This window comes from Mesoplodon mirus (assembly GCF_964341445.2).
Source record: "Mesoplodon mirus genome assembly, chromosome: 4".
Classification (NCBI taxonomy): Eukaryota; Metazoa; Chordata; class Mammalia; order Artiodactyla; family Ziphiidae; genus Mesoplodon; species Mesoplodon mirus.
In genome coordinates this window covers 109,624,462-109,652,282 of record NC_138979.1, presented here as the reverse complement: position 1 = coordinate 109,652,282, position 27,821 = coordinate 109,624,462, and the positions used below count along the sequence as shown (strand labels likewise).

The following is a 27,821-nucleotide window of genomic DNA, read 5'->3' as shown; positions in this document are numbered from 1 at the left end:
TTAAAATAAATAGGATGGAGGGAATATACCAAGGCACACAAAAAATTGTATTTTATCAAAGACAACCACAGCTACCTACTTGGAGATAGGCATGAATCTATTACTCTTGAATGCTTTTTCACTCCTAATATTTTCTAATACTGAAATCCCGAGCAACAGAAGGCAACCATGATAAGGGTCTTAGCATTCTTTAATTACTGTTAGATATTCTTTCCTTTTTGTTATGACATTTAAATTTTTTATTTTTGCCTTTTTAATATAAATTACTAGTTATTGTTACTTTTCTATGGACAAGAGTTACTTTTTGTTACTATAATTTTATTGGTTTTTGTCCTCACACATTTTGTAGCACATATATTCCTGTGGGGTTCACTTTCCTTTTTGCTGAAGTGCATGTCTTATCAATGTTTATGGTGAGGATCTGTGGGTGGCAAACTCTAAGTCTTTGTAGGTCTGATGATGTGTTTACTTTGCCCTCATTCTGAAGTAACACTTTAAGCAGATATAAAATTATAAACGGACAATTTTTTTTCCTCAACATTTTGAAGGTGTTGTTCCATTGTTTTCTGATTTCTATTGCCTTAGATGAGGTATCATTGTTAATCTATTTTCATTCCTTTGTAGATTTTCAGATGGCTTTTAAATTTTTTGATATTTTACATTTAATATAGGTTTTGATGTGGGCTTAATCTTCTTGTTATTTTGGATACATTCCTTATTTCATGTCTGTCTTCAATTCTGGAAAATTCCCTTCAAATATTTCTTCAAATATTTCTTATCTTTCATACTGTCTATATTATTCTTCTGTGACTTTTATTAGATGAATGTGAGAGTTTCTCAATTTGTCTTACATTCTCAAAATTGCTCTTCCTATTTAAAAAAGCTCATTGTCTCTGGCATACTGGATGGCTTCCTTGCTCCTTTTTCCTACTGTCACTAATTCTCTCTTCAATTATATATAATTCAGTTTAATCCAACCATTGCATTTTTAATTTTAATGGCTATATTTCCTATGTTTCTAATTGGTCATTTTTGATATAAATAATTCTTCCTTTTACATAATTAATTTCTAAATAGAAGTTATTAACTCACATATCTCTATGAGCATTCAAAATATACTTATTCTGAAGTCTGTCAATCTTTTATAAGAAATTAATTTCCTATGAAGCAACTTCATGTTCTGATTGTTGTTTTATGTTTTTTTCTTATTGGTAAATTTCTTCATATGTTTAGAAACATTGGTCTGCATATGTGGGATAGCCACATTTTCTATCTTATTGATGGGTGTAAAAAGCACTGAATTGGCAGAGATACTAGATGGAATCATCCCAGATTCCCATATCACTGCTGGAGGACAGCTGTCAAGGAGAATCATCTGACCTGCATGGATGGTGATGTGAACATGGAATAAATTTTTTTCCATGTCATCTAAATCTGGTTATATTTTGGTTTAATTTTTTACTGCAACATAACTTAGCCCTAGCTGATATACACATGCCAACCTACCCTTTTCCCCAACCTCTATCCAGAACTAGGTTATAAAATGATGATTCAAAGTTCCTACCCTATTATGATATTTGAGATATTGAAGATTAATCCACCAAGCCAGCAGGTGGATTAGTTCAGTTCGTATTAGAAGGCTGGTCTCTATACTCCCAATTCCATAGGTCTGAAGCCTTCTTTAGTCCCAGGCAGCAATCACCATAAGTTCTCCAACCTCTGGCTACAAGTTGTGAAGCTGACTCTTATTCTTCATCTAGAATACCTTATGCTTCTGAGGCTGAACTACCTCCTGCCAATCTTTTCTGGACTTGATACCCAGCAAGTCAGGAGCTTCAGCCCCACGTACCACTATGAATTCTGGTTCACAGAGATGCTTATCTTTTGGGAAAAAATGCCTATTTTTTTTCCTTTTCAAACTTGCTTATGTTTTTAGTAGAGGGGTGTGTCAAGTCATGAATTTACTAGCTTGACTAAGAAAACGTTCGAATACAGTTCTCCAATCTGGAGTTTAAAGATTGGAATTCATGAAAAACCATAGTGGTTCATGTAGGCCTTCTCAGAGCGCTGTGGGGGTAGGAGAATGTGCAGTTGTTTCCAGCTGTGGCTTCTGGAGTCATAATGGGCTTTATGAAGTTGTTGGCTTTTGGTATGCATTCACTATCAATTGTCCATTTCATACGCTGACAATTTTTATAATGGTTTTAAGAGATGTTTTGGAAGCTGTGGTAGAAGCAGTGAGCTAGGCTAGTGAGTCTCAGATCTGAATGATATATGGCCTTCATTTGAAGGAGAAAAAATTCAAGGACCTCCTTAGTGTTGACTGACATTATTATTATTATTTATTTATTTTCTTAAATAATGTACAAACATGAAACTAGGTATACACTTCTTATGATTAGAGCTTAGATACAACCATAAACAAAAATAACTTTATAAATTAAATAAAATGAAACTATAAAACCAATCAAATTCAGAGTAATATATTTATTTCAATGTGACAGATGTTGTTTTGCTGAAACCAAATTGACGCTTGTAATACGAACAGAGTACTGATCATTGAGATTCATTGTATCAGATGAATCATGGTGGAAAATGAAAGACATTTATTTTAGCTGTATTTGAAGAGGATTTAATAAAAGAAATATATAGAAAGGTGTAGACAGGCTCAGAAGAAACTAAAGAGTATTGAGTATTTTAGTAGTGAAGAGCCACTAACACTGTGAGACTGTAAAGGTAAATGAAGAAGTGATCATCACAGCTTGGAGAGAGTGGCTGCAGTTATAGGAGAACAATGTAGAGAAGCTATGCTCTTTGTTAGAGGGATACAGTGAATTTGCAGGAATCCAGCAGGGAGGAAGACATCAAAATAAATACCTTGATCTTACCCTTCTTATTCTTCAGCCTCCTGCTACTAACTCCCATTTGCTGAGCCCAGTCAGAGATCAAGGAAACCCCTTGATGAAGGTTATGGGCACAGAATAGAATGGAGAAGGGTAGAGAGAGTTGTCTAGAGAGGTAAAGAAAAATATTTATTCAAATTATTTGGAGTTCAGTATGTACTATCAGGTACTTTGTGATGACATAGTTCTCCCATAACATTTTTTTTAAAATTCAAATGAATAAAAAAGATTTGTCTTTCCCTTGGCATGAATACAAATTTACATTTGAAGTCCTGTTTTTTTTTCTTAGTAGTCCATGACAATTTAAATTGTAATTAGTGCCAACATGATGATAAACAGAAGGAAGACGTAAGCACTGAAATTTGTGGCATATTTAATTATGATATGTTCATCTAGCTGAACATAAATTGTATTTTAAAATTATCATCAGTGGAGAAAAGGGAATCCTCCTACACTGTTGGTGGGAATGTAAGTTGGTGCAGCCACTATGGAAAACAGTATAGAGGTTCCTCAGAAAACTAAAAATAGAATTACCCTATGATCCAGCAATCCCACTCCTGGGCATACACCTGGACAAAACTATAATTCAAAAAGATACATGCACCCCTATGTTCATTCACCCCTATGTTCACTCACACAAATCATAGCTTTTACCCATAGCATTATTCACAATAGCCAAAACATGGAAACAACCTAAATGTCCATTGACAGATGAATGGATAAAGAAGATGTGGTACATATATATATAATGGAATACTACTCAGCCATAAAAAGTAACAAAATAATGCCATTTGCAGCAACATGGATTCAACTAGAGATTATCATACCAAGTGAAGTAAGTCAGAAAAAGACAAATACCATATGGTATCACTTATATGTAGAATCTAAAATATGGCACAAATGAACCTATTTACAAAACAGAAACAGACTCACAGACATAGAGATCAGACTTATGGTTGCCAAGGGGGAGAGACTGGGAGTTTGGGGTTGGTAGATGCAAACTGTTACATTTAGAATGGATAAACAACAAGGTCCTACTGTAGAGCACAAGGAACTATATCCAATCTCCTGGAATAAACCATAATGGAAAAGAATATTAAAAAAGAATGTCTCTATGTGTATAACTGAGTCACTTTGCTCTACAGCAGAGATTGCTACAACATTGTAAATCAACTCTACTTCAATTTAAAAAAAGGCCATTTCATGGCATGCAGTATTACATGAATCAAAAAAATTATAATCAAAATAAATAAATATTCAATATTTTTTTTTTTTTTTTTTCTTTTTGCGGTATGCGGGCCTCCCACTGTTGTGGCCTCTCCCGTTGCGGAGCACAGGCTCCGGATGCGCAGGCCCAGCGGCCATGGCTCACGGGCCCAGCCGCTCCGCGGCATATGGGATCCTCCCAGACCGGGGCACGAACCCGTATCCCCTGCATCGGCAGGCGGACTCTCAACCACTGCGCCACCAGGGAGGCCCTATATTCAATATTTTTAAATGGTAAAAAACAAATAATAACAACAGAAAAATCCTCAAAAAGAACTTAAAATTGTGCCTAGACATCCACTGAGTTCATAGACCTCATTTGAGAATCATTGAGCTAAGCCATTTCAAGCTTCACTCTGGAAACTTTTTCCACCTTCCAAAGCAACCTGCACAGATCTGCTGGAAAAATCTACTGAAGCTCTGCTGTGATACTGTTATTCTCTTTGTAAAAATCCTTTAATGGCTCCTCATCTTCTACAGAATTAAGTATAAAGTCCTCAGCCTGGAATTCAAAGCCTCCACTTACTTTTCAAGCTTTATGTTCATGACTGTTCCCTTAGATACAGCATATACTCTAGCTAAACTAGGATGTGTATTGTAGCCTGAATATATCCTATGTTTTTCTACTTTCTTTTCTCAGTGTCTCTGCTTGGAATGCCATTTGCTTCATTTCTGCCTTTTAAAATCCTAAACACCTCTCTAAACTCATTTCAAATTCTGCCTCTTCCATGAAGACTGAGTTAACACCAAGGATCAGATTGTCAAACAAGACTCACACAAATCACAGCTCTTACCCAGTATCAAGCTTTTGATACAGTTTCAAGAATAAAAGCACTCAAAAGACACAGGCAGGGCAGAGAGAAGGTTGAGACATCCCACAAGATTCCCCATGTCCCTTTTTTGGTAGATGTGCTCTCTAGCCCAGAATAATAGGTGAGGTCTCTAATGCGGACTGCAGGTCACCTCACACAGTGGGAAGCATTTAAGTTAGGAAACATCTCCACATTACGCTCCAGAGAGGTGTTTAGCTTATATCACATTCTACAGGGAACCAAGCATGATAAATCCATAGATTATGGGCTTTTTCATCCTAAGCAGTCCTAAACCAGAAACATCCTACATCATTAGTCTATTTCCCCAGAATTCCAGTAATCATATTTGCAAGAATATTAGACTGAGTCACTGCCTTCTTTCTTTTTCTAGAGGCATCCCTATGGTAATTGAGAAAGAAATGGATCACTGGTCAACTGCTTTCAACTTCCTTTCTCCAAAAATACTTTCCTGATTGCTCCAATCTTATATAATCTTTCCCTTCTAACTCTTTGTGACTCTATCATAGAATTATTTTTCTGCTTTGCATTATACTTATATAAATTATGTCCTCCCCTCTTGCAACTCAGCAGAAGGGACATGATTTATTCATTTTGAGGTCACTAACAGCACTTTAGAAAGTGCCTTGCATATAACTGTTTTACATTTCATAAATGTTGGAAGAAATTAAGAGAAAGATAATTTTCTATTCTCATTATTTCCCACAAATACCACTGCTGAGTCCCGGACAGTGGAGAGGAAGAAGACCAAGTTCAACTGAGTCTAAATATCTGCTTGTGTAGATAACTTAATAACAACCCCACAGAATTATGCAAAATTCTATAGTAGGTGAAGTTGTTTTCATGGTCTTTCCTTCTTCCTGAGCACTATTTCCCTCTCTACTCAGGTGCCTATATCTGGATCTTGTTTGGGGGATGGACTTTGCCCAGGTGAGATGCTGGCTAGGAGAGTGCTTCAGTATTACCAGGGAAAGTCCTAGGGGATGTTATCTGGAAATTCACCCTTGGAGTATCAGAATAAATGGTAGGAAAAATAAGAGCAATAATGGATCCATGCTTGGAGGTGGGGAAATTGGAAGGTAATCAATCAACACGTCAACTGGAAGGATAAGGCAGAGACATTAACCAGGACAACACAATGAGGAAGAGAGAGGACAGGGAAATGTGCTAGCTGTTGAAGTGAATGATTCAATATCCAGGTCTGAAAACCTGTAGTATCTTTGGCGGTGTTGCTTTAATGCAGATCTTAGAAAGCTTTGCTAGGTTAAGAGCATAGACTTAAAAGGATAGAGCTGACCTAACAGGTTCTTATGCTCTTCTTGACTCATATAAAATTTCATTCTCAATAAGTGAAAATGTTGACAATAGTTTAAAATATTTTCCTTCTGAGGAATATATACATATGCCTAGAACCCGAAGTCTTAGGCTAAAATGATGAAGGGTGTATTTCTGTCATTGAGTTGAGGAGTATTAGTGCCATAGGAACTTTCCTAATGCTGCTTAAATTACTTTGTTGGATGTCATGTTGTGCTACTCTTTTTTATTTGGCTCCCTAACATTGAGAACTTATATACATTTCTAAGCCTTACTTCTCTAATTGATAATAAAATAAATTTCATGCTATTTCTTTTTCCCTGCAGAGAGAGTAAAAATGCCCACAGCTATACTTAATTCACATTTTTGTTGTTTGCATAACCATGTTTTCCCTTATCTGTTTTAAACAGTGTACTTCTTGGAGGTTTTATTGTTTTTCTATTACTGCATAAAAAATTACCACAAACTTAATGGTTTAAAGTGACACACATTTATTATCTCCCACAGTTTCTGTGGGCTGAGAGTCTGAACATGACTTAACAGGGTCCTTGGTTTAGGTTCTCACGAGGTGGCAATCAAGGTGTTGGATAGGGTTGGATTCTCACCAGAGGCTTGACTGGAGAAGGATCTATTTTCATACTCCTTAGGTTGTTGGTGGATTCATTTCCTAGCAGCGGTAGGATTCATGGCAGCTTGTTTCTTCAAAATCTGCAACAGAGAGAGAGAGAGACTCGAGCAAGTTGGGTGCTATGCTAGTATGTAATCACATACATCTCATCACTTTTTCCATAGTCCATGGGCTAGAAGCAAGTCACAGGGCCTATCCATACTCTAGGGGACGAGATTACACAAAGATGTGAACACCAGGAGGCAAGGATCTTGGAGGGCTGTCTTAGGATCTTTCTGCCCCAGAGGTATAATGCTGTTTATATAAATTCAAAGTACAAATCAGTCTAGACTAGGCTATGTAGTGACAATGACTCTAATAATGATGAAGATCATGGAGATGCAGGGCCAGATACCAGAGATTTGTGTAAGGGCTCTAAGGAAGAAAGAACAGCTTAAGGTTACAGACCTTCTCCAGCAATGGTGACATGTATCCTGATAAAATGTTTTATAAACAGAAGCTAAATTTCCATCCTATGCATCTCATAAGCTTGCAGTTTTTAAATATTTTATTCCCTCCACAATGTTTTGGTGACTTAAGGTGTCCATGTCCTCTGCTGTGATTTAGATATATAAAGTAGATGGTTAATATATCTTGGCCTTTTTATATTCTGAAGTCATGGAAAGGAAAACAATCACTCTGGTAACTTGTGGCTGTTTGGGGTTTTGTAACTAACAAAGCTACAACAGGAAGGCTGTCACTGCTTGTCAATGTCTAAGAATTTTATACCCAGCAAAGGACCACTTGAGAAGACAGACTGTTGTTTCTTCACTGCATCAAGAACTTTTCATGATTAACTGTCTTGTTTATCCTAAGTCTATTCAAAATAAAAAAGAAATATGGGGAGGAAGGGCACAGAAAAAACTTCCAATTTAGACATTTACTATGAGAATCGTTTCAAGGATCTGTGTTTCAGATCTACTCAAAGAATGTCCTGTCACAGCTCATCGCCAAGAGGAAATGTGTCCTGTAGGAGGAAAGAGCAGCACCTGATTTTCCAAACTACGTGGGCCCCAATGTTTTCTTTTACTACTACCTTTTACCTATCATATGATTGCTAAGCAGGGCTGTCAACTGCTATCTGTGCATGACCTACATTTTCCTGCCCTTTCTTGCCCCACTGAAAGTGTTCTCTCTGCTTCTACTGCTATTCTTCCTCTAGTCTGCCCTTAAGGCCTAGATCAAACACCATTATCTTCTTTAGTGTTCTGATTGCTCTAATTCTCACAGTGCTTGGCAACTTTCTTATGGCTCATCACATTGTATTGCACACACTTTTTTTAGGTAAAATTAACATAACATAAAATTGACCATTTTAACCATTTTAAAGTGTACAATTCAGTGACTTTAGTACATTCACAATGTGTAACTATCACCACTTTCAAATTCCAGAATATTTTCATCACTCCCCCCTGAAAAAAACCCTGTACCCATTAAGCTGTCTTTCCCAATTCTCCTGTCCCCCAGCTCCTAGCAACCACTAATATGCTTTCTATTTCTATGGATTTGCCTATTCTGGTTATTTCATATAAATGGCATCATATAATATGTGGCCTCTTGTCTGAATTCTTTCAGTTAGCATAGTGTTTTCAATGTTCATTCAAGTTGTAGTCTGTGTCAACACTTTATATGGCTGAATAATATTCCATTGTATGGATATACCACATTTTGTTTATCTACTTATTAGTTGGTGGACATTTGGGTTGATTCCACTTTTTGGCTGTGGTGAATGATGCTACTGCTATAAGCATTCATGTACAAGTTTTTATTTGAATACCTGTTTTCAGTTCTCTTAGGCATATACTTAGAAGTGTAATTGCTAGGTCATATGGTAACTCTATGTTTAACTTTTTTTTTTTTTTTTTTTTTTTGCGGTACATGGGCCTCTCACTGTTGTGGCCTCTCCCGTTGCGGAGCAACAGGCTCTGGATGCACAGGCTCAGCGGCCATGGCTCATGGGCCTAGCCACTCTGTGGCACGTGGGATCTTCCCAGACTGGGGTACGAACCTGTGTCCCCTGCATCGGCAGGCAGACTCTCAACCACTGCACCACCAGGGAAGCCCCTATGTTTAACATTTTGAGAAACTGTCAAACTGTTTTCCATAGCAGCTGCACCACTTTACACTCCCACCAGCAGTGTTTGAGGGCTCCAATTTCTCTACATTCTCACCAACATTTGTTATTTTCTGTGTGTATATATTTGTGTGTGTGTGTGTTTTAATTGTAGCCATTCTAGTGGATGTGAAGTAACATCTCTTGTGGGTTTGATTTGCATTTCCCAAATGACTAATGATGTTGAGCATCTTTTCATGTGCTTGTTGGCCGTTTGTATATCTTTGGAGTTATTCCATAGACTTTTATGTTCATTTCTTATCTCTCCTCTGAGACTACAGGTTTCTTCAGGATGGAATTATTATTAATCTTTTAATCTCTCAGGGGACCTGTTAAATTGATTTAGGCACACTGAGTGCTCAATAAATGCTTATTGACCTGAATTTAGGAGTCATAACAAAAGACTGTATTGCCTGAGTCAACCCTGAGATGAAGTCCTCATATCATGTAATTTCAGTGTTAAACCATTCTTACTCAGAACATCAGTAAACTGTTTGTTAATAAATCTATTGGATCTTTCAGTGGCATCTGAACTGTTGACCATGTATTCCTTGAAATATTTTCTCTCCCTCCTTCTAGGACACCACACTTCCCTGGCTTTGCTTCCTAATTCTCCATTAGAAGCAGTCTCCTTTGTGGGTTCCTCTCTGATGAACCCTTAAAGATGAGTGTTCCCTGGGCGTCTGTCCTTGGTGTTCCTTTTCACCAGTATCAGTGTTTCCCAAATGCTGGCCTGTAAATGATATCATTTCATGATAGAGTCATTTTGTGATAAAGGACAATGTAGTGAGCATTTTATGTGCCTTAATTGGTTAATTAGAAAAATTATCCTTCTTTTTTTTTTCTTTTTTTCTTTTTTTTTTTTTTAAAGAGAACTCAGATTTTTAAGGGAGGATGTTTTTTTTTTAAAGAAGATGTTGTTGGTAGGAGTTTATTAATTTATTTATTTATTTTTGCTGTGTTGGGTCTTCGTTTCTGTGCGAGGGCTTTCTCTAGTTGTGGCAAGTGGGGGCCACTCTTCATCGCGGTGTGCAGGCCTCTCACTATTGCGGCCTCTCTTGTTGCAGGAGCACAGGCTCCAGACACGCAGGCTCAGTAGTTGTGGCTCACGGGCCTAGTTGCTCCGTGGCATGTGGGATCCTCCCAGACCAGGGCTCGAACCCGTGTCCCCTGCATTAGCAGGCAGATTCTCAACCACTGCGCCACCAGGGAAGCCCAATTATCCTTCTTTTTAAGACTATGTTATCCATATTTTTAAAAGCTGAAATGTCTTCTACTTCTTCTATGAAATAATAGTGATAGTACATGGCTACTTATGTATACTTTTAATGTCCTTAAAAAAGTAAAAATTTAACAACCATTTATTGGCTCTCCCTTCCAACCATTTAAAATTATACTGGACATTGATAAACTATTCTTCAGTTATTCCTGGTTTATTTCATTTATGGATATAACTTCAGTTATCACTTACATGATGGTGAGCTCCAAGTAAAAAATGTCTATATTAAGCTCAAATCTATATATCCAGTTTCCTACTGAATAAATCTCCTTGATGTTCACAAACCTTTTGATTTAGCACATCTAATCTTGAACTCATTACGCACCAACTCACCTACTTCCCCCTTAACTGTGTTTCTTATCTTATTGAAAGGCATTATCTGGTCACGTAAGTCAGAAACCAGGAAATCCCTCTATTCGCCCCTCTTTTTTTTTTTTTTTTTTTTTTTTTTGCGGTATGCGGGCCTCTCACTGTCGTGGCCTCTCCCATTGCGGAGCACAGGCTCCGGACGCGCAGGCTCAGCGGCCATGGCCCACAGGCCCAGCCGCTCCGCGGCACGCGGGATCCCCCCGGACCAGGGCACAAACCCGTGTCCCCTGCATCGGCAGGCAGACTCTCAACCACTGCGCCACCAGGGAAGCCCTATTTGCCCCTCTTCAACATATTTTCTACATCCAATTACCAACTTAAAAAATTTTTATCTTTATAATAGTTCTATAGACCATCCACTTTCGTCAATTCCCATCTTCTTGCTAACTTATTTAAGACTACCACCAACCATCCATCATCCATTCAGCATACATTTGCAAAGTCCATACTATGTACCAAGCACTGGGAGTACAACATGAGAGCTTATTTTGAGGGAACAGTTTTTGGCATTATAACCTAGTTTAGGTTATTGCTGATTTTCAAATAATGAGTATTTTGAGATTTTTTTTCCTATGCATGGTGGGTGCTCTGTATACGTTAGAGATTCATATTGGAAATCTTTTGACTTGGGGAGATTTAAAGTGAATTACTTACGTTGAGCAAAGAAGTTATTCCCTGAACCTGAACTGTAGCCTAAAGAAATTCCCTTAACCTCTGTTCCAGTTTCCCATTTGGGAAATGGAATAGTTGTGTAGGAGGCTAAGATAAGTTGGTTGTTTGCTGTGGTTCAAGAACTCTATGGATCAAAATTTAAAGTACAGATTTCTTATTTATTCATTAACAAAAGTTTTAGCTGTGAGTTTCATGTTCTGGGCACAATGTGTTATAATCATTAATGCATATTTAAGTTCATTCAAATGTTGCCACTTATTATCTTACCAATGAAAGGAAAATCAAAGCATGACACTAGGAGTTGGTTAAAGGGATTTGGCCCAGGTAGCATATAAGGCTCATAAAAAATTGGGACCAGAATCTCCATCTTCTTTACTGTGATTCAAAGCATGGGCTATTGGAAGCTGCTGCTTATCCTATAAGTAGGGCTTGCAAAAAGTGGAGGTTCCAGACACTAAGGGGAAGGGTCAATGTCCTGAAGAAAAAAGGAAAGCATTTGGCTGGGATCCAAGGAGGCGATCAGAAAAAAAAGCAGAACTGACTATCTGGAATGGATGATGACACCATCTGCCTTCATAGTCTTACCTTGGGCAGTGTCCAGTACTTGATGTTTCAGGAGAAAAAAATCCCACTACCTTTTATATTTTTCACTTGGTAAATTATTGAAATCTGGAAGTTATCCTTCCTACTACCATTATTTTGGCATTTTTTTCCCTTTGATACTTGGTTCTTTCAGATTTATTAACTGGACTAGAACTTGAAAAATATTAATGATGGTATTTCTCTTGCTAAAAGGCTGGGATGCATTAGTATTATAGTTGCTTTGCCAAATTCAGTGTTTTAGAGAGTGCCTAGTCAAGGAAGGTTTGCAGAAAGAGCAAGCACTTCACATGCCCTAAGGTCCTGCGATGTACCACTAGGACTTAACAATTTTAGTTGTTTCTTGATTTTTATTAGCTATTTCAGCTATATTCTTGGTAAAGAAGTGGACAGAAGAAATCAAGAAGTGGAATAAAAGAAATGCGTGGAACAGTTTTGTTTATAATCCTTAACTCTTGGAGTGGGCATGAGGGAAATTGCTATTATGATAACTAAGATGTTATAGATTCAGAAAGTTACCCTTAGCACTTCTTTAGGGTCCCCAAGCTAATGTTTTACTTCTGAATTGACAGTCTGGGACAGCATGCTTTTGAACAACATTCTCCAACCTGGATCAAAAGAGCAGAGTTCATTGTCAATAGTTGTTAGAACATTTTCAGGTACACCTCCTCCATGACTTTTGGGACATTTTATAGAATCATCGGATTTTTGTACTGAAAGAGACTAAGAGATAATAAAATCAAAACTCTTCAATTTTGAGTCCAATCTTTGGCCTCAGAGGTTTCAATTCCGTAACTTGTTCATGATTACTAAGTTGCTAATGGCACAACTGTGACTAGAACAAGATACCTCCTTGTTTTCTAATGTTCTTTCCTTTTACCTGATGCCTAATGTTCTCCTTTCTTTTCTGATAATTTTCTCCAAAACCTCCTCTGAAGAAACTGAACAAAGCCAGTTTAGAATGGCTGCTTGCCAAGTTTTTTCTCATGTGAGCTCCATTCTTATTCTTTCACAAGAGTAAGCTCCTCTGATGAAAAGAATCATAAAATATTAGAATTGAAAGGGGTTTATGGATTCTAATCTCCTTATTTACAAATACAAAAACCAAGGCCGAGGGAGTCAACTTGCCTGAGGCGACACAGACATTGGTAACACTGGGATCTGAACTCAGCATTTCTCTGAGGTTAGTGACTTGCAGAGAGCTTCACTACCTTGGAAGAGCCATCTCTTCTTCTGAGCCAGATGCATGATGGTTGAACACATTATGGCTATTAATTTAAATTAAAGACAAGGAAGGCTTAGGGCTCCAGATTCCATGAGACACAGCTGTTCTAGTATACCATGTGTCTTAGAGAATTAGTGAGGAAAGAAAATAGCAAACATTTAAACAAAATTATAAATAAAAATCAATATTTAAAATGGAACTTAAAGTGAAATTCCATAGATAATAGTGATTTGTGCTTTTAACAATTATGGGTTCATTAATTAGCAGCTTTCCTGATGTTAAAGACTAGTGTCCAATATTTTTTCTTCTGGAAAATACAAAGATACCAGCTTGTTCTAAGGCTCCAAGCCATTCCCTGTAGACTGTTCTTGGCCTCTGCTGTCACAGACTATAACTAGAAAAAGAAAATTGACAGACAGAAAGAAAAAAACCTTAACAGCTAGAGCTTTAATTTACCTACATGGGAAAAAATATTTCATTTTCCGAGATTTCTCCTGGGTTGCCTGATTTGAAGGTAGAAAGAGAAGCCAGAGGAAAAATCACCAAAAAAGCTTTTAAAAGAAACACTATGAAAAGAGCAAATCCTGAGAATTGTGTTTAATAACAGCAAGGATGAATTTCCTGGCAGTCTGTACTGAGCAGTTAAAGACCAACCAGCATGTGAGAGAGGCTGAATTAGGATGGTCTAGAGCAACCTAATAAAGAGTGCCAGAAGATTTATTCTCTCATATGTATAATTTTGAGATATGAATGATTCTATATTTAAGAAATGTGTTACAACCATCACATTAATTTTTACTAAGAGCTTCTAGTTTGACTCAAATCAGGGTCTGAAAAATGGAAGAACAGTGCTTTGAGCCACCAAGTTAGTGCCCCACAGAATATTTTAAAATTATTTAACACATCATCTCAGTGTCAACAACTCATCACAGATAAACTATCTAATTAACAGAACCCTTCATAGTATTTGATAACTGAGTCTTGGCTCAGTTTTTATACCAGAAGGGCAATCCTTGATAAGCAGAAATTATAAAAGCAGATTTTAAAAGCATTAATTCAGAAATAAAATCAAATTGGGTCCAAATTAACCCCCTATTGGTATTTAAAACCACTTGGCTTAAAGATAACACTTGGAGAGGCTGCCTTTGACCAGAGTCAGGCTTTGTCTAGATTGTCAGCCTCTGTATTTTGATTCCTTTTGTTGTGTACCAGCCTCCCCATGCCCAGGGTAATTGATATGGGTCCTGTGCGAGGGACAGATGAGTTTATCCTGTCATTGAAGCCCTTTACAAGATGCCTTAATTATTAGAGTTAATTCGAGGATTTGTGCTCTTAGGAAGCTCGATTGTTTTCTCTTTCTAATTCCACGTTGGCAACATTTCCAATGACAAATCCAATAAAGAATTAGCAATTTGGCTCCCTGTGGTTGTGGAAAAAGGACAGTAAGAATGAGCAACAATAATAATTTCTGTTTATATAGTATATTTTTTTTAATATGAGAAAGTCATTACTGCTACAGTTTAGGGACAAAGCCTCATGAAAAAGTAGGAAGGAATTTGAATTTCTGTAAGGATGGTAAATTTTGATCCTTTGATCTCTGCTGATAATTAATATCCATTTTGCAACTAAGTGGGAAATTGTAGTTTCCAATGGAGAAAATTGGAGATAAAGAAAAAGTAAGACATTGACATTAAAAATGGTATCCCTATGTTTAGAATACAAGGTGACAAGGAGGAAAAGACACAGTTCGATTGTGGTTGTTGTAATCAGATAAATCAGGTTACCAAACTCTCAACATACATATTTGGTGTAAGTGAACTCTTTTTCGCTAGGAATCTACTCTTACATTTCTTTGGGACCACATGTTTAATTAAGGCTTGCTGAATTTCATCCTGCATAATAGCTGGAACAGCAGAGGCATCCATATATTACCAAGAGAATGTACTTCTCAAGATCACAAACAATATGTACTGCCTGCTTCCATTTTGGTGTTATGGATGGGTCAGCACATAGATGGTTGATACCCAAGTATTAATTGTAATTATCTCTGGGTGGTGGAACTATGAAAAATTTTATTTTCTTTTGGTGTGTGTGTGTGTGTGTGTGTGTATGTGTGTTTAACTCTATTTTCTAAAATGAACATGCATTACTTTTGTAATAATAAAAGTTATTTTCAAAGTGCCTGCTTTGTGATTTTCCTTCAGATGCAATACATCCTGATTTCCAGCATTCAGTTGGGGGAAATCAGGGTATACAATAAGAACAAACCCTCAGCTGTTTCATTCTTGCTATCTCACTGGTTTCTAGGGTTGATTATTAACTAGATTTTACCCTGGCACATACTCTTGCTACCTGGAGGGATCTTGTTTCTGACACACATAAATTCAAACAGTTTAACAACTTTTCCTCATCTCCCTTCTTACCCACTACTCTTTGCTTATAAGTAGACTGACAAAGAGGAAACTATCATTTTGTAGTTTTTCAATATTACATTAACATTGTACAACTTAACACAGGGACAGAAGGATATAGATTGTTTGTGTAGGAATTTTCTGGACACCCAATTTGTGAATGGGCACTTCTTGGCAAATGGACTTTGATGTCACTATTTGAGCTTCATAGAGTGGGCCCCTTGAGTTTAATCCAGGGGTCCCCAGCCCCTGGGCCATGGACAAGTACCAGTCCATGGCCTGTTAGGAACCGGGCCACACAGCAGGAGGTGAATGGCGGGCAGGCAAGCAAAGCTTCATCTGTATTTACAGCCGCTCCCCATCGCTTGCATTACCACCTGAGCTCCGCCTCCTGTCAGATCAGTGGCACATTAGATTCTCATAGGAGCGTGAACCCTACTGTGAACTGTACATGAGAGGGATCTAGGTTGCCCGCTCCTTATGAGAATCTGATGTCTGATAATCTGAGGTGGAGCTGAGGCGGTGATGCTAGTGCTGAGGAGTGGCTGCAAATACAGATTATCATTAGCAGAGAGGTTTGACTGCACAGAGACTATAATAAATCAATTGCTTGCAGACTCATATCAAAACCCTACCAGGGAGTGGCAAGTGAAAACACGCTCAGGGCTACCACTGATTCTGCATTATGGTGAGTTGTATAATTATTTCATTATATATTACAGTGTAATAATAATAGAAATAAAGTGCACAATAAATGTAATGCACTTGAATCATCCCAAAACCATCCCCCCCAACCACAGTCTGTGGAAAAATTGTCTTCCATGAAACTGGTCCCTGGTGCCAAAAAGGTTGGGGACCACTGGTCTAATCCAGTGGTAATCCTTTTTCTCCCTTGGAGAAAACTTTAAGTTCTCTAGATTATCTTCTTGTGGTTAGGATAATTTTACCTACTGAGTGACAATTTATCTTAATGAGCATTTGAGAAGATTTCACAACCTCATTTGGAAGCTGACTATCAAAAAGGAGGTTTATTTTTTTTAGCCTAAAATTCTCATATTTATTTTTCCATTCTTTTAATTTACTGCATTTGTGTCCAGATCTCCACATAGAGATCATTCATGCACTTGCAGGCCAATATTAATAGATCCCTCTAGGTCTAATTTCCTTTAGAAAATATATGTCTTTTAAAAATTGAAATATATTTGATGTACAATATTATATAAGGTATAGGTGTACAATATAGTGATCCACAATTTTTAAAGGTTATACTCCATTTATAGTTATTATAAAATGTTGGCTATATTCCCTGTGTTGTACAATATATTCTTGTAGCTTATTTTATGTATAATAGTTTGTACCTCTTAGTCTCCTATCCCTGTGTTGCCCCCACCTCACTTCCCGCTCCACACTGGTAATGACTAGTTTGTTCTCTATATTGGTGAGTCTGCTTCTTTTTTGTTATATTCACTAGTTTGTTATATTTTTTAGATTCCACATAAAAGTGATATCATATGGTATTTATCTTTCTCTGTCTGACTTATTTCACTTAGCATAATGCCCTCCAAGTCCATCCATGTTGCTGCAAATGGCAAAATTTTATTCTTTTTAATGGCTGAGTAGTATTCCATTGTATGTATATACCATATCTTTTTTATCCATTCATCTGTTGAATAACACTTAGTTTGCATCCATATCTTGGAAATTGTAAATAATGCTGTTATGAACATTATGGTGCATGTATCTTTTCGAATTAGTGTTTTGTTTTTTTCGGATACATACCCAGGAGTGAAATCGCTAGGTCATATGGTAGTACTATTTTTTGTTTACTGAGAAATCTCCATAGTGTTTTCCACAGTGGCTGCACCAATTTACATTCCTACCAGCAGTGTACAAGGGCCTAAGGAGGTAAAAGACCTGTACTTGGAAAACTATAAGACACTGATGAAAGAAATTGAAAACGACACAAACAGATGGAAAGATATACAGTGTTCTTGGATTGGAAGAATTAATATTGTTAAAATGACCATACTACCCAAGGCAACCTACAGATTCAGTGCAATCCCTATCAAAATACCAATGGTGTTTTTCACAGAACTAGAACAAATAATCCTAAAATTTGTATGGAAATACAAAAGACCCTGAATGGTCAAAACAATCTTGAGAAAGAAGGACACAGCTGGAGGAATCATGCACTCTGACTTCAGACTATACTGCAAAGCTACAGTAATCAAAACAGTATGGTATTGACACAAAAAGAGACACATAGATCAATGGAAGAGAATAGATAGCCCAGAAATAAATTCATACACCTATGGTCAATTATTCTACAACAGAGGAGGCAAGAAAATACAATGGAGAAAAGAAAGTCTCTTTAATAAGTGGTGCTGGGAAAACTGGACAGCTACATGTAAAAGAATGAAAATAGAACATTCCCTAACACCATATACAAAAATAAACACAAAATGAATTAAAGACCTAAATATAAGACCAGAAACCATAAAACTCCTTGAGGAAAACATAAGCAGAACACTCTGACAAAATCGTAGCGATATTTTTTTGGATCTGTCTCCTAAAGCAAAGAAAATAAAACTGAAAATAAACAAATGGGACCTAATTAAACTTAAAAGCTATTGCACAGCAAAGGAACCACCAACAAAACAAAAAGACCACCTATGGAATGGGAGAAAATATTTGCAAATGATATGACCAGTAAGGGGTTTTTATCCAAGATATATAAACAGCTCATACAACTTAACATCAAAAAAACAAAAAATCCAATTAAAAAATGGGCAGAAGACCTGAATAGACATTCTTCCAAAGAGGAAATGCAGATGGCCAACAGGCACATGAAAAGATGCTCAACATTGCTGATCAGGGAAATGCAAATCAAAACCACAATGAGACATCACCTCACACTTGTCAGCATGGCTATCATCAAAAAGAACATAGATAACAAATGTTGGTGAGGATGTGGAGAAAAGAAAATATATGTCATTTATTCTCCATATGACTCTTCTATGGTTCATTGTGGAGGCCATGAATACAGTATAATAAAATTCTCAAGTTTTTGTTTTTGAGAACTTAAGGCAGTAATTCTCATTAGTCATGGTTCAGAATGACATGTGGAACCCCATCTTTGGAGATACTAATTTTTTAGCTCTTGAGTAAGATATAAGCTTGCCTTTACATTTTTTAAACACTGTCTTTCAAAGAAGAAATTTTTAACTTTAACAAAATATGATTTACCAGTTTTTATAGTCTGTAATATTTGAGTCATTTAGGAAAACTGCTTGGTCTAAGATGACTAAAATTTTCTTCTAGACATTTTATAATTTTAGCTTTTAAATTTGGGTCTATGATCGATTTGGGGTCAATTTATATATATAAAGGTAAGGGTCCAGAGTTGTGGTCTTTTTTTTTTTTTTTGACATGTGTATATTGTCCTAGCACATTGTTCTAGCACATTGGAAATCAATTTTCTACACTGAATTGCCTTGGCACCTTTATCAAATTTCAACAGACCACATATATATATTGGTCTATTTCTGGACTCTGTTCCATTTGTCTATATATTAATTTTTGTACCGATGTCTTGATTATTATAGCTTTATTATGCCTTAAAATCAGGTATGTAAATCTCACAATTTTTTGTTTTCAACATTTTTTTGAACATTCTAGGTCCTTTGCATTTCCATATACATTTTAAAGTTAATTTATCAATTTCTGAAAAAAAAAGTCTGTTGGGTTTTGAATGGGGTTGCATTGGATCTATAGATTAATTTGGGGAACACTGACATTTTAACAATATTGATTCTTTCAATCCATGAGTACAGTATATATCTTTAATATCTTTAATATCTTTATTACATCTTTAATATCTTTTAATAATGTTCTGTAGTTCTCAGTATAAAGGTCTTACATGTATTTTTTTAATGTAATTTAATTTATTTTTTTATACAGCATGTCCTTATTAGTCATCAATTTTTTTTTTTTGCAGTACGCGGGCCTCTCACTGTTGTGGCCTCTCCTGTTGCAGAGCACAGGCTCCGGATGCACAGGCTCAGTGGCCATGGCTCACGGGCCTAGCTGCTCCACAGCATGTGGGACCTTCCCGGACCAGGGCACAAACCCGTGTCCCCTGCATCGGCAGGCGGACTCTCAACCACTGCGCCACCAGGGAAGCCCACTCATCAATTTTATACACATCAGTGTATACATATCAATCCTAATCTCCCAATTCATCACACCACCACCACCACCCCCATCCCCGCAGCTTTCCCTCCTTGGTGTCCATATGTTTGTTTTCTACATCTGTGACTCAATTTCTGCACTACAAACTGGTTCATCTGTACCATTTTTCTAGGTTCCACATATATGCGTTAATATACAATATTTGTTTTTCTCTTTCTGATTTACTTCACTCTGTATGACAGTCTCTAGATCCATCCACATCTCTACAAATGACCCAATTTCATTCCTTTTTATGGCTGAGTAATATTCCATTGCATATATGTACCATATCTTCTTTATCCATTCATCTGTCGATGGGCATTTAGGTTGCTTCCATGACCTGGCTATTGTAAACAGTGCTGCAGTGAATATGGGGATGCATGTGTCTTTTTGAATTATGGTTTTCTCTGGGTATATGCTGAGTAGTGAGGTTGCTGGATCATATGGTAATTCTATTTTTAGTTTTTTAAGGAACCTCCATACTGTTCTCCATAGTGGCTGTATCAATTTACATTCCCACCAACAGTGCAAGAGGGTTCCCTTTTCTCCACACCCTCTCCAGCATTTGTTGTTTGTAGATTTTCTGATGATGCCCATTCTAACTGGTGTGAGGTGATGCCACATTGTAGTTTTGATTTGCATTTCTGTAATAATTAGTGATGTTGAGCAGCTTTTCATGTGCTTCTTGGCCATCTGTACGTCTTCTTTGGAGAAATGCCTATTTAGGTCTTCTGCCCATTTTTGTACTGGGTCATTTGTTTTTTTAATATTGAGCTGCATGATCTGTTTATATATTTTGGAGATTAATCCTTTGTCCGTTGATTCATTTGCAAATATTTTCTCCCATTCTGAGGGTTGTCTTTTCGTGTTGTTTGTGGTTTCCTTTGCTGTTCAGAAGCTTTGAAGTTTCATTAGGTCTCATTTGCTTATCTTTATTTTTATTTCCATTACTCTAGGATTTTTTTACAAAATTTGTCCCTTTTGTATTTCATATTTTAAAGGCTACTTTAAATTGAATTATTTTCTGTGTTTTTATATCTCTTTTAGTTATTTTTTCCACCCATTTATTGAGGTATAATTGAAGTACAACAAAATGCATATATGTAATGTATGCAATTTTATCAGTTTTGACTTATTTATGCACTTATGAAACTATCATCACAATCAAGACAAAAAACATTACCATCACCTTTCAAAATTTCTTTATGCATTTCATTTTATTGCTCAGTAGTATTCTATTGTAAGGCTACAGCAGGATTTGTTTCTTTCTTCACCCATTGATGGACATTGGGTTGTTTCTAGTTTACAGTGGTTACAAATAGAGCTGTGAATTACATTGGTGTACAAGTCTCTGTGAGGACATATGCCTTTGTTTCTCTTGGGTAAATACCTAGAAGTGGAATGGCTTGGTTGTATGGCATGTGAATGTTCAATTTTTAAAGAAACATTTTTGTGATTTCATATTCTGATTGTTCAATCCTAGTGTACAGAAATGCAATTGATTTTTTTTTCAATTTGCTAGTATGTAGAAATACAACTTATTTTACATTGTATCCTATGGCTTTGCTATACTCACTTATTTATTCCATAGCCTTTTTTGGTAGGTTCCTTAGGGTTTTCAATTCAGATGATTGTGCTGTCAACAAATATAGACAGCTTTACTTCATTTTCAATTTGTAAGCCTTTTATTTCTTTTTCTGGCCTGATTGCCCTGGCTAGGATCTCCACTATATTATTGAATTAAAGTGATAAGAGTGGTCATTTTTATAATTTGTTTTTCTGGTTTTTGTATCAAGGTAGGATGGTCTCCTTGTTTGAGTTAGAAAGAATTCTCTCCTCTTTTTTTTTTTTTTTTTTTGGTATGCGGGCCTCTCACTGCCGTGGCCTCTCCCTTTGCAGAGCACAGGCTCCGGACGCGCAGGCTCAGCGGCCATGGCTCACGGGCCCAGCCGCTCCGCGGCATGTGGGATCTTCCCGGACCGGGGCACAAACCCGCGTCCCCTGCATCGGCAGGCGGACTCTCAACCACTGCGCCACCAGGGAAGCCCTCCTCTTTTACTTTTAGGAAGAGTTTGTGCAGAATTGGTTTTATTTCCTTCTTATGTATTTTGTAGAATTCACAAGTGAATTAATCTGGGCCTGAAGTTTTCTTTGTAGGATGTTTTAAAGTAATAATTTAATTTTTCTAATAGATATATAAGAACATTCAGCTTATCTATTTCTACTTTAGTGGGTTTTAGTTGTTCGTGTCATTCAAGGAAACTGCCCATTTTATCTTTGTTATCAAATTATTTAGCATATAGTTGTTCATAAATTTACCTTATTAATCTCTTAATGACTATAGAATCAGTAGTGATGTCCTGTTTCTCATTCATGATAATGGTAAATTGTGTCTTCTCTTTTTTCCTGATTAGCATGACTAAAGGTTTATCAATTTTCTTGTTCTTTTCAAAGAAGCAGCTTTGATTTTCTCTAGTGTTTTTCCATTTATATTTTATTGTCTTCTGCTCTGATCGCTATGATATCAATTCATCTCCTTACTTCTGTTTAATTTTCTCTTCTTTTTCTAATTACTTAAAGTGGAAGCTTAGATTGTTGATTGGATTCTTCCCAACATAAGTATTTAATGCTATAAACTTTCCTCTAAGCACTGCTTCAGAAATATTGTTATATTGTATATTAATTTTCATAGTTACAAATATTTTCTAATTAATGTTGTGATTTCTTCTGTGACTTAGGATTTACTTAGCTGTGTGTCATTTAACTTAAAATATTTTAGGATTGTCCAGATATTTTTAAAATTTGATTTCTAATGTAAATCAGTGTGATCAGAGAACATACTGTGTATTTTTTCAATCTTTTAAGTTTTATTGAGTCTTGTTTGAAGACAAAAAATGCTCTATCCTTCCTAAATGATTTATGTGCACTTGAAAAAAATATGCATTTTACTATTGCTTTAGAGTATTGTATAAACATACACTTGGTTAAGTTGGTTGATAGTGTTGTTCAAGTCTTATATAGCCATACTGATATTCTCTCTAACTTGTTTATCAGTTATTGAGAGTATTAAAATCTCTAACTATAATTATGGATTTGTCTAATTCTGCCTTTAGTTTTATCAGATTTTGCTCCATGTACTTTGTATCTCTGATATTAAGTACAAAAACATAATAATTAATCCCTCTTGAAAAATTGACTCAATCATCATCATGAATTTCCCTCTCTATCCCTGGTAATATTCATTGTTCTGAAGTCCACTCTGTCTAATATTAATACAGCCACTTCTGCTTTCTTTGACAAGGGTTTCCGTGGTATATCTTTTTGGTATGCTTTTACTTTAAACATATTATAACTTTATATATCAAGTGAATTTCCTTAATACAGTATAAAGTTGGCATTGTTTATTTTTCATGTAATTTAATAATGTATGCCTTTTACTTGGAATATTTGGAAATTTATTTCTAAGTATTTTATATTTTTGAGACTTTTAAAAATTACATTATTTTCTTTCTTTTTCTATCTTCTTTCATTACCTATTTTACAAATTTATTGAGGTATAATTGAAGCACAATAAACTGTACATATTTAAAGTATACAATTAGATCTTTTTTGACTTATATATGCAGCCATGAAAACATCACAACAGTCAAATAATAAAACTTTCCATCACTGAGCTATTGTATTATATGAGTATAAGCTATTATATGAGTATTGGTACAGTCAGGTTTAAATCTGCCACCTTGCTATTTAGGATTTATTTATCCTATCTTTTCTTTGTTTCTTTTTTTTCTATGTTACTTTTTCTAGTCAGATTACTTTTTTTTTCTAATATATCTATTTTATTCCACTATTATCATGTTAGCTATGTGTCTTTATTTCATTTTCTATATGGTCAGTGTAGAGTTTACATTATATACTTTTAATTTATCACAGTCTGTTTTCAAATAATGTCATATCATTTGGCATATGATGTAAGAAACTTGTAATCATGTATTTTCATTTTGTCCCTCCCAGCCTTTGTGCTATATTTATAATACGTTGTATTTCCAGATCTACAAACCCCACAATATGTGATCATTGCTTTGCTTTAAGGAGAGAAAAAAAATCTTTTATATTTTGTCACATACTTACCTCTCCTGTGATCTTCATTTCTTTGAGTAGATCTACATTTCCATCTAGATTTATTTTCCTTCTGCCTGAAGAACTTCCTTCAGTATTTTCTGTAGTTCTAGTCTGCTGGGGATAAATTCTTTCAGCTTTGGTAAGCCTTAATAGCTATTTATTTCATCCTCATTTTTAAAATATATTTTGCTAGGTATAGAATTCTAGGTTGACAGGTTTTTGGGTTTTTTTGTTTTTTGTACTTTAAAGATATTCCATTGTCTTCTATGTTGCTTTGCATGGTTTCTTATGAGAAGTGCATTCTTTTCCCTTTGCACACAATGTGTCTTTTTTTCCCTCTGGTTGCCTTTGTGACTGACCCTCCCCCCCTAAAGTTTATATTAATTTTATTATGATATGCCTTTGTATAGTTTTCTTTTTTTTTTCTGCTTAACTTTTGCTGAGCTTATTGGATTTGTGGATTTATGTTTTTTTATCAAATTTGGATTATTTTTCAGCCATTATTACTTCAAATATTTTTTCTGCCCTCCCAGACCCCATTCTGGGATGTCAATTACCCTTATGTTAAGTTTTTTGTTATTTTCTAACAATCCACTGGTGCTCTTTTTTATTTTAATTTCACTCTTTTTTTCTCTATGTGTTTCATTTTGTGTAATTTACATTGCTCTGTTTATAAGTTCACTGACTTTTTCTTCTGTAAAGCTTATTCTATTCTTAATCTCATTTGGTGTAGTTTTTATTTCATATATTTTATTTCTCATCCCTAGAAATTTAATTTTTCTTTTTGATTTTCCATTTCCCTCTCCAAAATATTCATGATTTCCTATAGCTTCTTTAACATATGGAGTATATATATTTTAACTGTTTTAACATTCTATTTTTTAAACTAATTCTATTCTCTGTGTAATTTTTGTTTTGTTTCTAATAGTTTTCTCTTGGTTTTAGGTCATATTTTCTTGCTTCTTTGCATGTTTGGTAAATTTTGATTGGAAGCTAGCTAGGATTTTAGGTTGTTGTTTTGTGGATTTTGGGGGGGTAATACTTTGAATATTTGGGAGCTTGGTTCTGGGATAAAGTTAAGTTACTTGGATCCAATTTTATCCTTTGGGGTTTCCTTTCAAGATTTGTTAACATGAGTGCAGATAAATTCTAGGTTAATTTGCTGTCATTATTTAGGTAGTATACTTCTGAAGACTCTACCCCATTTATGTATTAGGAAGTTTTTCTACTATGTTGAGAATGGAACCTATTTCTGGGCCAATTTAGCCTTCAAGGATTTGATTTGCTTCTTCTTTTCTGGTGGTTTCTTTCCTGGCCTCACATGCATGTGTAGATCAGTACCCAGCCAATGACTCAAGAATAATTTTTCTGGAGCTCTCCTGCGTTCTTTCTGTTAGTGGCAACCTCCTCCTTCTTTGGTTCTTTGCTCTGAAAATTATACCCACTTTGGCCTCCCCAAACTCTGAATTATTTCTCTGAAACTCAGCAAGACTGCAGTCTCTTTTTGGTGTCCCCTCCTTGTGCGGTGACCTGGAAAATCTCTTCAAATAGTGAGCTAAAGCATTTATTGGGATCAAATATTTTTTTCTACTCTCTCAGGGATCACTGTCTAGTGCTTCCCGTTGTCCAGTGTGTGTGTGTGGTTTTTCTTTTCTATCTCTTTTGTCTGTTTTTTTTTAAGTTGTTTACTGATATGGGGTAAATCGAGTAGCTAATATTTTATCATGGCTGGGCATAATATGTTTTAAATGAAAAATAAAAGGGAAGGGGGAATTTATGGTATAGAAGGGCATATAAAAAAACTCAAGGAAAAGAATACAACCAAGATTTAGGAATAAGGAATTTATAACCTTCAGCATCCCAGGCAATACTTCCTTTCCCTATCTCTTATCTCTGCATCTTTCTGTCAGTCTCTGTGGACTGGCTTTCTCTGTTTCTCCATTCTGTATGGTTAAATGTGTCCACTCCACAGTTGCCAGATTTACATATTATTGTTCCATTGACTTGTAGAAACTTCTTTTTTTTGTAGTATTTTCCTTTACAAAATGAATTTATTTGCAAAACACTTTGAGATTACTAGAAAATATATTATTAAATATTATTGAAACAATATTATTTTACCTATTTTCAATAATATGCTTAATGCTATTAAATCTTGATGAACTTAGATAGTGCTTGGTAGGTAAGAATACTAATTTGAATTCACTATTTGATATGGCAATATAGTTAGTATCAAAATATTCTCCACATTATTTTTTTTTACCATTGCACAATCTAAAGTCCCACTCACTTTTAAAGACCACTGTTATTATTGTTTTATTGATTGACTTGTAGTGATGTCTATTTGCTCTTGAATGATTACAATTGATTTAGAACCCACATGTATACAGATATAATTAAAAATTTTCTGCCATTGTGTATTACTTTATGTTCATCTGGTCTCAATTTTGTTTCATTCCATTTACTAATTGACATTATCAAGGCTTTTCTGGAAGCCATCATATCTTCTCAGTTTTGCCTCAACTTAATTGCTTGGTGCTGTCAATAATTTTTACATTTGAACAGTTTATTAAATACATAACATATCAATTGTCTTTGTAGTAAATTATGTCATCACTTGACACCTACTACTGACCTTTTTCCATCACAAAACAGATACTGCTCCTTTACCTCTAACAAATTATGAATTGCTTTGGAACAAAACTGAAAGTTTTTAACTTTACATCTTCTGTGGACTTAATGCAATGTAAAAGAAATCCATTGGTTTAAGATTGATGTAAAACTACATCATTAAGCATTTTGGAATGAAAGTGAGACAGGTTATGCCCAGCCTGTAGTAATTGTTCAAAATATTGGTTGAATGAATAAATGAATAAATATTGAATGCAATGTGAGCTATCCCCATTCATAAGTTAACCATGAATCTCACTGAATTGGAAAGAAATAGATCATCTTCAAATATTTTATAATAAAATATGGGATTATATTCACTGTTGTACAAGCTGACTGTCTTTTATAATATTTTCACTTTGTAAAGCTTCCTGCTTTTTGATTTAAAAAATAATTTGTATATGCTCCATAAAAACACATACATTGTTGATTTTATACCTTCCAGGACTGTTTGAATTTTATTTTTACCTTGTACATATACTAACTTGTAAAAGGTAAAATAAAATTCTTATTACACATTCAAAAATGAAAAAAAAAGTCATAATGAAAAGTGATTTCTCAGACACCAAAAGCACAATCCATTAAAACAAAAATTGATAAGTTGGACCTCATCAAAATTTAAAACTTTTGCTCTGCCAAATACTCTGTTAAGAGAAGGAAAAGACAAACTAGACTAGGAGAAAATATCTGCAAACCACATTTATGACAAAGAGCTTGTATCCAGAATCTATAAAGAACTTTCAAAACTCAACTGTAATAATGCAAATAATCTCATTAGAAAATGGGCAAAATACATAAGCAGACATTTCACTGAGGAGGATAAACAGATGGGCAAATAAGCACATGAAAAGATGTTCACCATTATTAGCTGTTAGGGAAGGGAAATTAAAACCACAATGAGATATCATGCACCCCTTTCAGAATGGCTACAATAAAAAATAATGATAACACCAAATCTTGGCAATGGTGTAGAGACACTGGTTCACTCACTCCTGGTGCAGATTTAAAATGGGACAGCCACTCTGGTAAAGAGTGTGGCAATTTCCTACAAAACTAAACATGTGCTAACCATATGACCAAGTGAATGCACTCTTGGGCATTTGTCCAAGAGATATGAAAATGTACATTCACACAAAAACCTATACATGAA

At 35.6% G+C, this 27,821-nt stretch overlaps 1 long non-coding RNA gene across 1 annotated transcript in view; it reads left to right on the top strand.

Annotated features, from left to right (window-relative positions):
- LOC309802519 overlaps positions 1–16,319 on the top strand; it is a 65,992-nt gene extending 49,673 nt beyond the window's left edge. Inside the window, exon 4 of the long non-coding RNA XR_014293817.1 lies at positions 16,266–16,319. This is a non-coding gene — a long non-coding RNA (uncharacterized lncRNA). The remainder of the gene's footprint in view (positions 1–16,265) is intronic.
- The last annotated feature ends 11,502 nt before the right edge of the window (positions 16,320–27,821 follow it).